This window comes from Mus caroli, chromosome 7 (genome assembly GCF_900094665.2).
Source record: "Mus caroli chromosome 7, CAROLI_EIJ_v1.1, whole genome shotgun sequence".
NCBI classification, from domain to species: domain Eukaryota; kingdom Metazoa; phylum Chordata; class Mammalia; order Rodentia; family Muridae; genus Mus; species Mus caroli.
This window is the reverse complement of record NC_034576.1, coordinates 61,625,500-61,640,260: the sequence shown is the minus strand read 5'-3', so window position 1 is coordinate 61,640,260 and position 14,761 is coordinate 61,625,500. Positions and strand designations below refer to the sequence as shown.

The 14,761-nt window shown below is 36.3% G+C and overlaps 1 protein-coding gene across 6 annotated transcripts in view; it reads right to left on the bottom strand.

The window, feature by feature from the left end:
* Ube3a (ubiquitin protein ligase E3A) overlaps positions 1 to 14,346 on the bottom strand; it is a 77,581-nt gene extending 63,235 nt beyond the window's left edge. For 2 of the 6 annotated variants that reach the window (XM_029479339.1, XM_021166374.2), the window contains exons 1-2: positions 13,807 to 14,346; positions 1,072 to 1,135 (exon numbers count right to left, since the gene is read on the bottom strand). The gene's annotated coding sequence lies outside the window, so the exon portion shown is untranslated. Of the gene's footprint in view, positions 1 to 1,071; positions 1,136 to 8,910; positions 9,523 to 13,279; positions 13,766 to 13,806 lie in introns of those variants that run through there. The other 4 variants (XM_029479338.1, XM_021166378.2, XM_021166376.2 and 1 more) reach the window with 3 other exon arrangements.
* Between the last annotated feature and the right edge of the window lie 415 nt (positions 14,347 to 14,761).

Here is a 14,761-nt window from a genome sequence, read left to right as displayed (position 1 = left end):
AAAAAAAAAAAAAAAGAAGAAGAAGAAAAGAAAAAGAAAAAGAAAAAAGAAAAGGGAGTATAAGATTAGGAAGAGGAAAGCCCCTTCACAATTAACATCCTCAAATTGACAGCACAGACAAACCAGATGGCTGAAAGCATGGAATCAGAACCCAACTTAAAATAGGAAGGTAGTGAGAATCCCAAAGGAATTATTAAAGCATCAATGTTTGAACCCATATTATTGCTAGAGTTGGCTCAAGTATATACATAAATAAATTCAGGGGATCCCAATAAATAGGATTTATAACCCCTGTTAAGAAATAACCCAACTTCCCAAATTTCCCTATCATAACTATTTATCTTCTACTAAGAACCTAGGCATCACTGAACTAGCAAGGGAAAGAAATAACATCCTTGAAATAAATGTGGCCCATGGCACAGTTCCCTTAGTTTCTCGTGAAACTAACAGCTTATGTGGAATTATGTGAATACTGAAATGAATCTAACTTCTAACTTACAAACACAAAAATAATACAGCTTAAATAAAATCAACTAATTCATTAGAGAACTATATATACTCTTAGGATTGCTAAGTCAAGTACTCTTCACTAGTCTCTTCTTTATTAGGTTCAATGTTCAGCTGAACAGTTTCCAAAGACATTCTAAGATTCCACTCTCCATGATCACTTACTATAGGGAAATCTTGGACAAGTTACATAACCTCTCTAAACCTCAATTATCTTTAAAGCAGAATTAAAACCCTAATCTGGGTTATCATAAGAGTGCCTTATATATAATATGTTTGCAAATAAATGAAAGAGATTTTTTCATACCCACAGCCTAACAGCCAAGTCTATTTCCTTGACCTTCTTGTTCATATTACTTTATGTCTCATAATACAGTAAACTCAAATTCTTCCAACACCCCACTTATATCCCTCACAGTCTACCGGGTAGTATACTCAACACCTAGTAAGATTCTTTAAAATTGACAGGCGCCCAAATTTATTGAACGCATTTGTCATTATACTAGCCTTAATATTAAAATAATTCATGCAATATGAATTTCAAAATATAAAACAGAAACATACCATATTTCGCCAAACTTCTGAGGAGCTGGTGAACTCTAAAATCAGGCTCTTAGAGATTTTTAACCTAAAATATAAAACACCTCACTCAATTCTTTTAACATAAACTGGATAGTCTTTCAGAAAAAAAAAATTACTTAAATTCATAATAAAATAAAAGCCAATTTCTCTTCAATAATACTTATAAAGATCCAAAAATATATTGAAAGACAAATTACCCTACTCCTATTGCCAAGAAAAGTAGCAGGGTAGCTCTGTAGGCTGTGAGCTGAATATTTTCCAACTAGGAAAGCCATGTTTCCCATCTTCATGTACAAAAAGTAATGCTCCACAATCCCTTTCCTCAAATTCATTCAGATATCTACAGTAATTCCACTTTCAGTTAATCTCTATATGAAAAACTTCTGCTATATAAAACCTACAGTAGCAACCATGGCTAAATCCTCTGACCTTTCAGTCTCTCAAGAGTGTTAAGTTGTTGAATTAGAGAAAATGTATAAAAAGAATATAGATGCTTTCCTGACACATAACAGGGCCCTGTTACTCAACTAAGTCACTCCATGTCTATCACAATTCTTTACAAATAAACAATAACAATGTACTTATTACAAAGCTTAAAACAAGTTCTCCTATGATTTTAAATTTGTGTTCATAGTTTATAACTTGTCTTGAATATTTTTCAGCCTTTAATGTCTTTTAATCTTATTTTTTCATAATGAGAAAACCTAATCCTATGGATTAAGCAACTTCAAAATAAATAAATCTGCATATTATTTATAGGTAAATAGGCTGGCAGGTAGGTGGGTAAGAAGGAAGGAATGAAGGAAAAGCTGATAAATGATGGATGAGTGGGTGGATGGATGGATGGATGGACAGAGATATTAATAAATTGATAGATGGACTGATTTGAGATGGTCTCACTATATAACCTTGGCTGGTCAGGAACTTGTTATGTAGTCTAGGCCAGTCTTAAATTCACAGGAATTCCCTGATCCTGTCTCCTAAGTGCTGGGATCAAAGGTGTGTACAACCACCTTGTACAGGCCTTGCATTAACTATTTTAAATAAAGCAAGTAAACACTGAGTTTAGAGAACTGAGTTTCAATCTACAAAACAATCACTTGAGGAAACCTATTAAAATATACCTACTAGGCAGGTATAGTGAGGTATATCACAATGTCAGTACTGGGGAGGTAGAGGCAAGATGATCAGAAATTCAAAGACAGACTTGGCTGTGCAGTACGTTCTAGAATAGCCTAAAAAAACCATGAGAACATGTCAAAAAAAAAAAAAAAAGACAGAAAAGAAAGACAGATAGACTGATGCACTCTGTAATTCTAATTCAGAGCAACTAGAGTACATGAATTTGTATTTTGAACAAACTTCAAGAACAAATATTCCATTTTACCTCTGTACTTCATATCATAAACACACCTATTTTTAAGACCCTATTTTTGGCATTATAACTTCCAGCTCCCAATTATCAAAGTTATAACACCATTTGAATATCTCAGCATCTAAAGTAATTTTAAAAAATCTTTTAAAATCTCAATTATCCTCATACACCCACATACACATACCCAAAACATTCTATTCTATATATTTGAATGTCACCAATCTCATTGTCCTAACTGAAAAATCTCATGTCATTTTCTTCCCCTATTTCTACTTAACCTAACATTATTTGCAAATCTTCAAATTCTTCATTAAACAGATATCAATTCAATTTTGAGTGTATATTGGTAGCTAAAAACACCATGGTCTCCCCAAAGGTAAAATTTATCACATATTAGTAAATCCTGTGGCATAGCAGTAGGATTCTCGTTCCAATGACTCAAATCAGAAGTTCAAATCATCCTGCCAAATATAATATATTGCTCACTCACTGCTACCAATTCCACCTCAGGGATCTCCCCACAATCCAACACTATCCTTAACAATTCTCCAGTGGCCTTTACTTCCTTTCGGTATAGCTTAATCGCTCTATCACAATATGTAAAACTATGTTTCCAAACCCTGCTAATATACCCTTCCTTCCAGACTAGACAAAACATTGACGGTATGTCCTTAATTTTTATACTAAATGTTTTGAAATGTTTATAGAATAAAACAGCACACGGAAAAAAAAAAAACAAACAAACTTGGGTAGCTATGTAAATGCAAGGCTAAGAAACTTCAATCTGTTTCAAAAGACTATCCATGTCCATTTCCTTATAAATCAGTCTAACTCAAAGTCACGCCTTGAAAAATTAGCTTTAAAATCCTTTTTTGTAATACTTCATCTTTAAAGAAAGAATTCATTGCTTCTTTTCCCCACATGGTTACTAAGATTGTTGTGATACAGAGTCTTGTCATTTTACCTCATTTCTCTCTTCCATATTTTGACAGAACTATCCTCCTAGAAATTAGAATTTGGTCATATCCCTCTCATATTAAAAAAAAAATCCCTATGCCTTCTCAATTCACTTAACATAAATTTCAAACTTTTTTTACATATTAACTGATGTCCTTGTCATATGGTCACATCCAGTAATCCAAAAATTACCCATATATGATGACATCCTGAAATATCAATCTCCCTTGGTTATTGTACTCTATCATATATTAGAAATCTCTATTTCTGATCTTAATAATTTTGCTTCTCAGGATATTCCACAAGAAATGTTTTCCTGTGCTCTGCAATTTCCATCCTCTCTTTATCTATAGAAGCCTATTTAAAAAACAAACAAAACTATTTTTCCTAAAACTTTAGAGCACCCCAAATGAACAATGACAGTTAAGGACTGAGAATGACAATAACACTAACAATGAAAAAAAATCAGAACCTTCACATATTACTAATAAAAGTATTTCAAAGGAATATAAATATGTAGCCACTTTGAGAAAAGTTTAAAAATGCCTCTAGTTTTAAATAGTTGCCATATTTCCCAGCCAACTCACACCTAGATATAAAATCAAGAGAAAGCTATATTATTTACAACAAAAGTTAAATCCATACATATATGTGTATTATATATAATATTATATATGTATATATGTGTATGTATACACACACACACACACATACACACACACAAAATACCATAACAACTCAAAATGAAAGCATACAGAAGCCCATATACTGATGACTGGACAGATAATCAGCCATTAAAAAAAAAAAAAAAAAACCAACAACAACAAAAAAAACCTTGTAGAGTTTCTTTTCTTTTAGTTTTTTTTTTTTTCTGTAAATTATAAAACACACAGAAAATTGCTTAGCATACAGCAGGCCCTGGATTTCAAATTCCAGTACTTAAAAAAATTAATTAAAATCATTAAATTGAAGCATGTAGAAAAAAAAATCATAAAACTCTTACCATTTTACCAACCACTCAGAATTAAAGCAAACACAAAAGATGCCATTTGATATCATTATTTAAAATCTAACTATTCCAAGTACTAGTAAAAGAAGCTAGAAACAAAAATGTTCATTCACTGGTGATACAGTGTATGTTGGCAAATCAAATTCACATAAAATTTGCCATATCTAATCAAGTTCAGGATATATCCTATTTTCTAACAACTTCATCCCTTTAATTTTCCCTAAAGAAAACCTTTTACAAAGGAAGTATATAAATGATCTGCGCAATATAGGAAGCAATCCAAAATATTCATAAGCAGTGGGATACAATACTATTTAGTTATCCATATACCGTAATACCACAAAAGAGATGTGTCAACATACATATCTCAAAAACATAACAGATAAAACACATAAAATAAAAACACATAAACTGATGGCAAGTATGTATGAAACATATCTATACATTTTTAAGCATGATATCTCACTTATTGGCAAAGGTCATATTTAAATACAAAACAGGAGATATTCAAGAGCCTCAAGAAATCTCTTACATGGATAAGAAGAGAGGGTATGAGGACTTGGAGGAAGAGATTTAGTTTCCAAAACAAAAATCAAAACTGGCATCATTTATATTCCAGGATGGTAGATAAGTAGATTAATGATGTACTATTAAATGCTTTAAATATTTTGTAACATGTTTTAATAAAACAATCTGAATATACAATGTCTAAGCTAAAAACAAAACCCTGAGACTATGGAGAATTCCATGACACAATCTTCCCAATTTATTAAAAGTATCCTAATAAGATAAAAATGTATAGCTCTTGAGATTATCTCCATGAGTAGGATAAAGCCATATGAGCCTGGCACTTAAAAAAAAAAAAAAAACACTTAAAAAGTTTTAAATTAAAGTTAAAAATTGAGATTAAAGTTAAAAATTGAGAGACCTTAATCTACCTAACTATCCTCTGACCTTCACACACATCACAGCATGGCACTCTTATGCCCAAATACACATCATACAACACATAATGATAATAACAGTAATAATAATTCAAAAGATTAAGATAAAACATAAAGGACTAAAGGACTAGAAGAAACGTTCCCTGGGTTTAATGCCAAGAACCCCCCCTCAAAAAAACTATAACATGATAATTTTAAGCGCAGAATAGGTGTCTAAATAATTAAGCTATTATATCTTGACCACTAAAAAGAAGAATTAGTATCAATTTTTAAAAGACCTTCAGAAGGTCTTTGTTAATTGTCCAGGCCAATCTAGTACTGCTTAATTCTGTTTACCTTTAAATTCTCAAGCCTTGAGAATTATGTATTTCCATACATACATATTTCAAGTGCCTACAGCAGATATTCTAACCTAGACCTGAACAATCTACAAAGTAGTTCATTCATTCCAACATTTACAAATACCTGTATCTGCAGAAGGGAAAGGAAAAGGACAAAAGGGAGAGAACAGTGAGAGAGGAAATAACTGGGAGACAAGAGGTTGGAGAGAGGGAAAAAAGAGAAGAGGAAAGATGGAAAAAGGGAGAAGACAAAGGATACAGAATACAAAATGTGTACACAAATAAACATTCACTGTTCTCCCAGACTCTTCAGTATAGGAATAGACATCTAATTTCAATTGGTTAAGTTATGTGCATATATCTGTTTTTAAGTTCACCTCTTCCCTGTGTTTCATTTAACTCAAAAAAAGAAAAAAGAAATGGAGTAAGAGAAAATTTCAGAATCAGTAAAAAGATGATCCATACAAAGTTAAATCAGACCAAAACAATCTTTCATTTTTAAAGTAACATGAAGCATAATGTACCAGCCAATATTATACATGATGTTAAGTACAGATAAAAGACTAAAATTAGCTCAGTTCTCCTACTATGCTTTAAGGGCTCTTATTTTAAAATTATATAGCCCAATCTGTAGAGGAAAGTATATTCCTCTTTAAGTTCCTAAACTTTTACATTCCCATCTCCAGTCTACAATTCTGTACAATGTTATAGAATCAGTGAGAAACAGTAACATAGAGGATGGAGAATGGAACAGCATTTACAAGTGGAAAATTTTCATTTCTTTGAAACTAAGGATTTGGATTTTCTTAATGTATTTTCTATCAGTAACACATGATACACAGTCAGGTCACTTCAAAAGTGAGGACAAAAACATAGTCTCTAATGAATCTTTATCTGAAATAAGATTTATCTATTAGTACACATACTATACAACAAGTACTCAAAAAACAACAATTTAAGTTACCAAACAAAAACACATTTAACAAAGGCAAATATTATCTTTATTTTTGGCATATTGTATGCTTAGCAAATATATCTACACAGAGGGGCATAGTAAATAGAAATCTTAAGGGAGAAATACTAATAAATTGAGGCTACTCTACTTTCCCTTGGGATGCACTAGGCATTATTTTTCTTAAAGAAAGAAAGAAAGAAAGAAAGAAAGAAAGAAAGAAAGAAAGAAAGAAAGAAAGACAGACAGACAGACTACGCATTTCATCTTTTCCTTTCCAAAAAAACAGCAGTATGATTCACATCTGATTCTAGGTAAAGTGCTGAACCTATAATGAGAAGAAATTCTTAAGAGTGGTATCAACTAATGAAAACAAGGAATGAGTTTCAGAAAAGACAAGAATTCAAGGAAATAACAAAATATAAAGTTTGTTCATACTAAATGGTACATTGCGTGGTTGGTTTCTTTTAATTTCTCCTATATTGTTCATATCTTCTATATTTAACTAGAGGTATCAGCATTTATTTTATATCACAGATTATAAAACTAAGTTATGGCCATGGTTCCACAATGGTATCTCTAAGACTACTTTTTCATATCAGAAAGTCCATTAGAAGTTTTAAGTGAATAGCCATCTCTTTTATTTAAAAAAGCAAAAACAAACAAAAAACATAGGTTTTTGTTTTAAAAAAAAGAAAAATTATATCACATTAAAACACTGTTCTGTTGGGCTGTGGTGGCCCACGCCTTTAATCCCAGCACTTGGGAAGCAGAGGCAGGCGGATTTCTGAGTTTGAGGTCTCCCTGGACTACAGAGTGAGTCCAGGACAGCCAGAGCTATATAGAGAAACCCTGTCTCGAAAAAACAAAACAAAACAAAACAAAACAAAACAAAACAAAACAAAAAAAAACAAAGCAAAACAAACAAACAAACAAAAAAAACCACTGTTCAGAAAAGTACAACACCAACAGTATCTTCATTCATGTCATAGCTATGTAATTTGTGTGCCAAACTGCTTGCTTTAAATGTCCAGAAGAACATTTTGAATTGAACATGTATGCACTGGACACACACACAAAAATTGGTTCACACCCATAGTCCCCAGCACTGGAGCAGTGTAATCAGAAGGATAAGTAGGTGAGGTTATCTTCAACTACTAAGAAATTGAGACCAGTGTGGACTACAAGACATTCTGTCTTTTAAAAAAAACATATACAACAAACAAGAACTTAAAAAGTGTCCCGGCACTTGGGCCAAAGACCAAGAATTCAAGGGCAGTCTGCACTACATGTCCAGATACAGTCTACCCTAGGTTATATATGTTGATTTTTATCAACTACTACTACTCCTGCTGCCTCCACCACCACCACTACTGCCGCCACAGCTACCACCATCCATCTACACACACACCCACACACATACCCCGTCACCATTCAAAACAGATCTCTAAGGCTCCATAACATATTTTTTTCAAAGTACTTTTTTCAACCTAGGGATGTAACTCACTGCTAGGTAGCAAGACCCTGTATTCTATCCCCAGCTATGTAAAACTAAAATTGAAGGATTTTTTTTTAATATCTGATTTCTGTCAAATTAATGAGAGTTGTGCTATACTGCTTAAATGATGTTGACAGGTAAGAAAGACCAACTTCTGAATGTACTGAGCTGCTGCTAAGAGTAACAACAGATTACACACAAGGTTATGTGTAGGGAAAATTTTATTCTGCTCATATAAAAAAAGTTCAGTACCTATATACTACTACTACTACTACTCTGGTTTCACTCAAAGATGCCAGCTTCAGCAAGATTTACATAGGATTCTCTTTTGCCTAAGGCAATTTCTATGTGAGGCTCCTACTCAGATTTGCTACAACTGAACTGCAAGAATAAGTTTAACTATGGTACTATGGCCCCTAAAGCCTGCCCTTTCCCATCATTCTTATAACCTATTCACTTGCAATTCATTTAATTAAAAAGCAGGTCAAGAAGAGCAAATGACAAGGAATTCAGCTTTGCAAATAACTTATCACTAACAATTTCATGTTAAATGTACATTACTTATTTCTAGGTTTTACCTGAAGCCACAGAAGTAATAAGTGCTTCAGAATTTCAGTGGTTTAGGAAACAAAACAACCTAAGCTTATTGAAATAGTTATCAAATCTGAAACAAATTCATATATTGTAATTGCGGCTGTAAAGGAGATATACCCCTGCAATCCCAGCTCTCAAAAGAGGTACATACCAGAAAGACCAGGAGGCTTAGCCATGTTAACAGAAAACAGTATAACCGTATTCCATCATCCTTTCTCCTACAAATTTCCTGGGCAAGTTACTTTCTTCATACAGTATCTATCAATGTTCAAGAAGTATCACATATGAGCAACAGAATCCTCTGTAACAAGAAGGCAGTACCACTTTAATATGATTAACAAGGCCTTAGAAAGATAAATGGCCTGCTCCTATTTAGTTCACTCTGGCTCAAGACAGATGTAAGGAAAGCAACAACTTCTGACAACATGAATATTGCATTCTTTATTCCATTTCAATAATCCTACGTTGTTTTGTTTCCGAAACCACTGAAATTCTGAACGATTTACTTACTCTGTGGCTTCAGGTAAAACCTAGAAATAAGTAATATATATTGAAACCTCTTTTAAAAATCAGTATTAAAAATTTTTTTTCATGTGTAGATAGGTCCAATACTTATAATCTTTCCAAATTACTATTCAGTTAGTTTAGTTGTTATAGACAACTGAAATCACGAAAGTATAGGTAATATTTTGAAATTAAATGAAAACAGGAAATCTGACGTATACTTATTAATAAGTCACTTTATTAAGAAGGAATAAAGTGTCATGTATTTCAAGCCTTTCATGCTTGGAAAAAGAAATTGAGAAAAATAATAGTATTTCTACGTAATACAATTTATTTCACATCTTTTATTCAAAAGAATTAAATCCTGTGCTATCTTATAAGGATTATATTTTACTAATACTATAAAAATATATAACTCCATAAAAGTGAATTGCTAATTACAAAATAAGTGTAGCTATTCTTCCAAACAAACATTTCTGACTCTTATTATTGAATCAGAATGGTAATCACTGTCCAAAATATGAGTCCTGACAGGCTGAGTAGCATACATACCAGACTAAATCTATTTTATTTTCTATATACCACATGTGCATGTGTACTGTAAAAGGATATTGATGGGCTGCAAGTAAGACATGAACACATATACCAAGGATACAAAAAAAGGATACAAACAGTATCCATTACAATTGTAGCTAAGGGGTTAAGGGATATTAAGTCTACAGAACTGCCCTAAAACTGGAGGGGCATAGACAATTAAATTCCATAACTTAACAGAATTATCACATTAAAAAATAAAATGGTATTATGTGCAATAAATAACCAACCTATCAGTTTCCAAATGATAGATATTTTCTTATTTTTTTTAACCCTTATAACCCATTTCAGCTCACACAATTCAAAGGAGCCTCAGAAACACTAGCTGATACTGATAACTATTTCAGACATATTCCCCTATATGATCTGAATCTTTGCACTCCCCCCCTCAAAAAAAAAAACTTCTCTAAAAGCCTAAAATTGGAAGTGATGAAATTACAAGTGTAACTTTTAGGAGGACCTACATTGATGAATGAGAGCAATGTCCTAATTTTAAAAGACCATATGTCTTAATCTTAGCTGAAGCAAGTGGGTCTTTGAGTTAGAGGCCAGCTTCAACTAGCTAGCTAGCTTCAGAGGCTAGTGAGAGACACTGTCACAAGAAAGGGAAGCGGGGAGGGGAAAAAGACAAAAGAAAAAAAGAGAGGAAGGGGAGGGAAATAGAGGGAAGGCTGGAGAGATGATTCAAAAGTTAAATTAAAAGCACTTGTTGCTCTTCCAGAGAACCTGGGTTCAATTTCTAGAGCCCACATGGCAATTAACAACTGTCTATAATCCCAGTCACAGCAGTTCCAACACTCTCTTCTCACCCCTACAGACACCACACCCATGTGCACTCTTATACAATAAAATCAAAAAAAAAAAAGAACAAACAAAAACCCTAATAAACAGAGACAGACAGATACACAGAGACATAGTGATACAGGACCGCAATCACAGCTACTATGGAAGGTGGCAGGAGGACTCCCAGTAAGGAGTGTGTACAGAGGACTAGGAAGTGGTAGAGCAGTTCTAGAACTTGAGAGGCCCTAGGTTCAGTCCTTAGTCCTCCTAACACTACTCAAATTTACAATGAAAATTAGCTCTGATCTTAAGATTTCTCAGTGTCCTTGACTGTGAGATACATTTTTTGGAGTTGGGGGTGGGGGGGTTTTGACCAGTCTTTGGTATTTTATAAATAGGCCAAACAGACTTAAGAATTCTGGAAACACAGTCTGATGCCAGCCTGGTCAATACAGATAGCTCCAGGACAAAGAAATCCTGCCTCCCAAAAATATTAATTAATTAATTAATTAAAGAAAAAAAGTTTTCAATTACACATTCTATCACATCTCTGATTGATAACTTTTTGAGCCAAGGTCTTGCCTTAGTCTAGGCTGGCCTAGACCTTGCCACAATCCTTCCTCAGCCTCTCAATTGTTGGTTTACAGATGTGAGACATCATACCTAACATAACATTCTTTATTTTTATCAGTAAGAAAAAGTAACTGTCAAAACCAAAACTCTATTATCCTAAGCCTTTCTAAAGAGAACATCAAAGACTTTGAGGACTATTTTTATATGACCCTCTGCTCTGGCACGTGTTTTTCCGTATTTGAAAGTACTTAAAAGACCACCTCTTACAACTCATCTCCAGTTGAAAAATCAGAACACTGATGTTTTTAATAGCTGCATATACATGTAATATAAATCCATTAACAGTAATATTATCATTAATAACAAACAAACCTAATTAGAATAAATGATAATATACCAGTAACCATTCATTTAAGATGTTGATTTATTTGAAAAGATCATCTTAAGCTCTTGAACAGAAAAAAAAATTAGCTATGGCCAATTAAAAAGAAAATGTTCATAAAAATTGAGAGAAACAATTATTACTGTAATTATTTGAAGGAAGACACAAATGTTTAAGAAATACAACTGAATAAAATTTACATGTCAGAGACATTATAGATACCTAATGAATGCAATGTTAAAAAAAACGAATCAAATAGAATGAGTTTTGTCTCAGGTAGAAATCAGATTTTCTAATTTAAAACCATAAAAAGGGTAAGTAGCCAGTCCTGATGGTATACATTTTTAATCGCAGAACCCTGGAGACAAAGCCAAGAGGAGAGTTAGACATCATCCAGGAATATACCATAAGACCGTTTCTCAAAAAAAAAAAAAAAAAAAAAGGGGGGGGGGAAAAACAAAAAAGAAAAATAACACTCTAGGACTTGGAATAAGATGAGAAACCCTGAAAAAGTGAGTTCCAGGACAGCCAGGGCTATACAGAGAAACCCAGACTCGAAAAAAAAAAAAAAAAAAAAAAAAAAAAAGGGGGGGGGGGTGATGGTGGCTATTTCAGGGATAAAAAAGCCACTTACAAAACCTGCATACAAAAGGAATTTTCTAAACTCAAAGTTAAGCTCCTCAATTATATGAAGAGCAATATCCAAAGAAGTATGTGTATACCACTTCACAACACACCATGCAAGGTAAATATTGACACAAATTATTTCACAACCTACATTCTGATTTTGAAAACAAAGCTACAAGTCACCTCATCTTTATTATGTGCTGTATCTTTCTTAAACTATAGACTGCGAATTGTTGAAATTCTCATTTTTATTACAAATTCTGATACATGGCTTTTTTGTAAAGCTATGTATTTATGGATTTACAGTCATCCTTACTTAGGCTTATCAGCAATACAGATGCAGTATCCACTTCCTTAAAAGTGCAGTAAGCAGTCTATTCTGTCATACATAACAAGACAAAATTTTTCTTTATCTCTCGTGAATTCTAAATTTACATGATTTACCAAAAAGATATCTTAAGAGTACTAACTAATCTAAGGTGTGACAAAAACATTCGTCATGTCTCTTGTCCAATAGGGCTTTGATATTTAGCTTTTTAACAGCTGTATTTCTTAAAGTTCAGGCCATCTTTATTTCAAAAGCACTTCCCTATCCAAAACATTTTAACATAATCTGCTGCTGCTTCTCCCAAAACCATGGGTTATATGAATACCCTTCACGATGTAAAATAATGGTGGATAACACATCCCATATACTATTTAGTTAACATTTCCAACAGTACACTAGCTACTTAACGCAATCCCAACGAGATTTTATACTGTTCTATTTTAGCATGCTCAAAAGACATTAAAAAAAATTGACGTAAAATTGTCTTTAGAGGATTCTTCTAAAGCTGATAAAGACTTATTAAAATTATGCTTTCTATTTTTAAGGCTAACGCAATTATAGCACATTCAACTCTGATTCTTCCAACAAAAAGCCTCCGCATCAAAATGGGGAAAACGTCCTTTTCATTTTCTCAACTGGAAAGGGGGAGGGGAGAAGAGGAGGAGGCCAACTGCTTACAGGTTTGCATTGAAAATTAACACTGCAGTTTCTGAGGAATCAGTAACTCACGTTCAACTACTGAATCCTACCAGACAGCACACGAATAAAACCAGAGCGCAATCCTTGGGTTTGAGGTGCCGCTTCATCCGTCTTCCTTCCAATCCACCCCCAATACCCCAACCCACTAAGCACACATCTAAATATGTCTTCCCCACTAGAGCGCCCCTTTGGAGGAAAAGGCCTGCCTTTCGCAGCCTGAAGCCACGGCTGGCTCTCCGATCTCTGCTTAGATGAGGCCCCCGATCTCGACGCCTTGCACGTCCGCCCCACCCCGGGCCCACTCGGGTACCCGCGGGTGACAAAACCCTCCCTCCTGCGTCCAGCCAGCACTGACAGTTAAGGCTGCAGCAGCCGCAGCCACCAGGGCCTAGTCCTGGCACCGGCCCCTCCAGACCACGCGCCCCAAGCACTCGCTCACGGAGGCGGGTGAGGGCCCGGCGCCTACCCTGTCAGCGCGGGCCGGAGGGTGACGAGGGGACCGGCGGTACAGACCAGAGGGTGCGCGCCGGGCAGGCCGCAGCCGCAGCAGCACTGACCTGTCCTCGCCCCCGCGCGTGGGCTGCGGCCCTCGCAGCTGCGGCCGCCTCACTGGTCCTTGTCGCCCTCGTCCACCGCCGCCGCCCGCCACCGCCTCGTTCCCTTTCGCTGGCGCCACCGCCGGGTCTCATGCGGGACCCGCGCTTCTCCTCAGGAAACCGAGGCCGAGAGGCCAGGCGCCTGGGCAACCTTGAAGTCGGCGCTGAAGCGCTGCTGTCGCGATCTGTCCACAGTGGGGGGCGAGGGCGGCGAGCAACTCCGAAGAGAAGCAGAAGGAGGCGCCACCGTCAGCGACAGGTCGACGGAAGAGAAGCGTAACGAGGCGGTGAACAGCTGCGTGGCCGGGTGCGCGAGCGAGAGAGCGAGCGAGCGAGCGAACGCAGGAGGGGCGACGAGGTGCTGGCGAAGACGAAAGGCCCTGTAGTCTCCTGGAGTCACCCAAAGAGGAGCGCCACCATCTTGGGAGAAATACGGATCTCGCGAACGCAGCACTGGACGAGATGACTAGGTGGGCGGACCGAGTATCCCGACAGGCAGCGCGCGCCAACCCTGCTCGGAGTCCGGAGGCGGGATGCGAGGCGGGGTTGCGCGTGCGTGGGACGGCGACGGGCTCTGCCCCGCCCCGATCACAGCTCTGTGGGGCCCTCCTCTAGCTCGCCTTCGCCTGCGGCGCGGGGGCCTTTGGGAAGGGGAGATGGCCTTGGGCTGGGTGGAAGCTGGCCAGCATCGTCGCCATCTTGAGACTGGGCTGAGAGAGGCTTGGCGTTTTTAGCCTCTGCTCCTTTTACTCAATCTATAGACCAGTGTGCTTCGGTGTACTCGCGAGAGCGGACAGGGCTACCCAGCCTAGGAAAGCCCAGGAGTCAGTTAGAGGGACGAATAGGCCAAGAGGGTGTAGCCTACTGGCCGCACGAGGAGGCATAGAAGTGTTTTGTTGCTAGGGCTGACCCCTAC